The sequence below is a fragment of the Hydra vulgaris genome, chromosome 07, assembly GCF_038396675.1.
Source record: "Hydra vulgaris chromosome 07, alternate assembly HydraT2T_AEP".
Classification (NCBI taxonomy): domain Eukaryota; kingdom Metazoa; phylum Cnidaria; class Hydrozoa; order Anthoathecata; family Hydridae; genus Hydra; species Hydra vulgaris.
The window spans coordinates 36646173-36650700 of record NC_088926.1 but is presented as its reverse complement, the minus strand read 5'-3'; positions in this window follow the sequence as shown (position 1 = coordinate 36650700).

The window sequence follows — 4528 nt, the reverse complement described above, 5'->3', positions numbered from 1 at the left end:
TACAAGTTCATACAACTAGCAATGTTTTGAATGTTGCCAGGAAGTTCCAAAACGTAATGCTCTAGAAAAGACAAGGTTTTTTAGAGTTTCTTTGGATATGCGATATCAAAAATATAATATGAACAGATGACAAGACTCAAGCCACAAGTTATATCAGGAACAGAATTGCTTACTGTCACCCCGTCAACTACAAGACTTATTCGTGTTGGATTTATAGCATCTCCGTCAATTTTCAGAGCTGAGGTAAGATAGATTGGATCCTAATACAGGGTTCATGGCATTTTTAGAAATCCATTTTCCCTGAGTTTTCCCTGATTATTCCCTGATTTTCACCTGATTTCAGGTACTTTTTCCCTGAGTTCGGGTGGTGAAAAGTATATAATTTTCCTTGTTAATGTTGAAGGATATAATACTTTCGCAACTGAATCCATGTTCCCCTAATATTTTTATGAGAACTTTTTATGGATTTAAATACTTCTTAATAAATTGATAGCAATCTGTTAAAGGAAGGTTTTTAAGCAATAAAAAGTAGTTAAATAAACAAAACCATAAATATAAAATCCAATAAATATAAAAACTATATTTTAAAAAATAATAATTTTTATCTATCATATAATCTTTCCATGCAATTTATTGATAATTAAACCCTTGATTTATTGATTTATTGATAATTAAACCTTTTTATTATTCTTTTATTAGAAAAATGAAATGAAGAAGTTTTTTTAAAAGATATTTCGAACAAAGTAATGTGTTTTAACAAATATAAACTTTATATGAGAACTATTCTATATAAAGTTATTTTAGTAACTTTCTCTTTTGCTCTAAGATACCAAGTGCAAGCTCTAAGTTCTTAATTTCTTTGTCTTTCTCATTTGCTTTTCGTTTCATAGCATTAGCTTTAGAAATTAACCCTAGATCTTGCTTCTCTTCGGCTTCCTCAACAGATTTTACAAAATCAAACTGCAACATTTCACTGGTCTTCTTCAGTTGATCTCGCCTTGTTTCAACATCTTTTATTTCATCGCTAACAACTTTCCTTGCCAATTGACTTGCTTCTTTTTTATTAGTGTCTGTTATTGAACTTAGGTAGCTTCTATATCTTCCTTGGGATGATTTTACATTATCATTTTGTTTGTAATTTCAATATTATGTGGCTGAAGATTATTTGATAGCATATGATCTTTAGCTAAACGTCTTGCAGTTATTGATTTTTCATTCAAATTTTGTTCGAGTATTGCAGCATTTATACTAAAACCTCTCTCAACTGAAGCTTGTCCATGACTCAGTATCAAAAGTATTTTGACAGTTGATGCCAACTCGTTACATTTATTAAGATTTCACTTTTTAAAATAGAAGTCATCTAAACTAACTCTATCTCTATTGAATTCATGAAAATTGTTTTGATAAATTGTTTTAGATTCTCTAAAGAAATTGGTAAATTGATTTAAAGCTTTATCAGAAAAGACTGGTGAAAGATACTTTAAGCTAATCAAGTGGTTCAATAAAAATTTGTACTTCTTTTCAGCGTTTTCTAGAGTCATTGTTATCAATGCATTAGGGTTAAAAACCCTGAGAATTGCGTACAATGATAGATCCTAATGGAGTTCGCTCCATGAACTTTTAAAATAATCGTACATACATGTTAGTACAATCTTTTTGAAAACTTTGAATATCAGTAATTGTTATTATATCTTTCTTTCGTAAAGAAGCTAATCTTGTTTCAGCTGCAAATCCTAGTTTGATTTGATTTCCCTTAAGTAGATTATCTTTTTTATGAAAGTCAACTTCTGGTATAGACCGATTATCAATAACTTCATGTTTCACAAACAAGCTCAGTATGGTCTGCAACAGTCTTTCTAAGTCACTATACAGGAATGGAATCATTGGCTTGTCAGTTTGCCAATGATTCCATTCCTGTATAGTGCCAATAAATATGGCTCTAATATGCTGGCAACAAAGCTGAAAACTTCAAACTTGAAAAGCGTAAATTTGTCTTTAACAGCTTTTTTGACAATTAAAAAGCTTTTCGATTTGGGTTGCTTTAAAGATGGTAACTTTTCCCAAAACTCAATTAACTTGCATATATTAGGCCAGATTTCAATGCCACGATCTGCAACAGATTTGCTTTCAACCCACCTTGTTGCACAAAAGAAAAGAGGGTATTTTTTTGCATTCGTGACTGTTTTATAATCTTGGCGCCAAGCCGGGCTGTCATGAAGAATATGCCAACACCCTTTCAGAGTTTCTTTAATATTCCGTGCGGTTGATTCAATAGCTGCTTTAAAGGCACCATGAATTATATGCAAGGAGCAACTTCCAATATTTATAAGCTGTGGCATCTCGTTGTTCTTTCTGTGTTTATTTAGATCATCTAGAAATTTCCAATTTGTAGAGTCTTTGTCCATCCATGGAAACTTGAAACATTTTACTTGAATCGAATCTTGATAAATTTTCGTTGAAACGAGTAAGAAGGTCAGAAGCTGTAGAATGACCAAGAAAAGCTGATGTCCAATATCGTACTTTGATTTTGTCATTGACATCCCAATATCAAACGAGTAGGTCCATCTGACATGTTTGGGTTATGTCGTTCAAACTCTCATCAAAAGATACGTTGTAATAATCTGATTTTGTGATTTCCTCTTTTAAGAGTGTCTTGAAGTATGGCGCTAGTCCGTGGTTAACAATGTATGATACTTTTGAGGAACTCATGGTGAAATCTTCTGCTACCTTGCTGTCAGGAAACATCTTTTTAAAAGTGTTGTTTAAGTTTGCACATGAATTATTAGAGTAGCAGCTCATTGTAGATTTCAGTGCCCATATAATCTCAGCGTTAGTTGATAAGGATGATTTAATTGAGGAATCAATAGTTGTTTGCTTTTTGGTGGAAAATGTCGTATTTTTTTCTTCACATCTAAGTGACTCAGCTTGCAACTCTTTTCCATTAACAAAGAAATAGCAACAGGCTTTGCAGCAGATTGATGTTTTTTACCTAAAATAAGATAATTGAAGATTGAATATTCAGGTTTCAAAAATGTCTAACATTTTAATGTTATTATTTTTGTCACAGTCCTTATAACTTGCAAAACTTGAAATAGTAATGTGAAAACAATAACAGATTGATTACAATCTTTTAAAAACTGAGATTATACTATAAAACCAAGAACTAATCAAAAATTATTTATTTTTAATTTTCACTCTCACATTAAAAAAGTTTATATAAATATGACTTTTAACAGCCTTTTATGCAGCATGACTTTTAACAGCCTGAATACCCATATTAGACGATTTTTTACATCTTTTGCAGCGTCAGGAACTAACCAATCTTTATAAATATAGTATTGTAACCAATCTTCTTGAAAATAGGTCTTTTCTGAAGTCATATCTTATATTATTATATTTAATTAAATATTTATCTGAAGATATAGTTACTATATATTATAAAAGTTATAAAACCACTGTCGTGAGTAACTTTCAATAAAAACAAAAACTCAAAATTTGTATACTGCAAAAAAACTTCAAGTTATATATAAAACTAAAAAACATTCCCTGAGTTTTCCCTGATTTTAAAGATTTTCAAAAAAAGTTCCCTGAATTTTCCAGGTATTCCCTGATTTTTTCAGAATTAAAGAACTTTTCCGTGGTTTTCCAGGTTTTCCCTGAGTGCCATGAACCAGTAGCGGACTGGCAAATTTGAGCGGCCCGGGAAACCCCAAGTGGACCGGCCTCAAAAAAAAAAAAATATATAATGTAAAATAACATTTTAATATAATATTACATATAAATACAAACTTAATAAAAAAAAAATAAACAAAAGATTCTTAACCATTTAAATATTTACTAATGCCAGGAGCATTTTCTCTTATTTTATCTATTATTGTATAATTATTTAATTTAACCAAAATATCCTTCTCTATCGCCATAAGCATCAAAAACTGCAAATTATCTTGTGACAAGGAAGATCTGAGTCTATTTTTTATAATTTTTAATTTGGAAAAACTACGTTCACAAGCTACTTGCGTCGAAGATAATGTTAAAATAAATTTATATGCAAAATAAACATTGGTGTATACTTTGCTATATAAATTATATTTAGCCAAGAAATTAAAACAGCAATAAATACAATTTTTGCAACTCTTTTTGTTTTTGAGGCATATTTCACTTATTATTTCTGAATCTGAATCAGTTAATTCATCGGTGTTATATATATCTTGCATAGATATTTTAAAGTCGTCCCATTTTGTCATTAAATCAGTTAATCCCTCCTTTAAAGTTGACGCTGTAGCTGTTTTATGATATTTTACTAGTAATTTACTGAGCTCTTCTAAACTGTTTTCTGAACATTTATTGTCGGTAAAATTTTTAGGGTCTAATATTGCCATGTCTGCATATAATTTTCCATGATTTTTAAAACGGTTTTCTATAGTATTTATTGTGGTATCCATAATTACGTTAAACGTGATTATTTTATATTTTTCGATTGGGTTTTGAAATTCATGATCTTCGGTTATTTCGTCAGGCATTCTCTTTC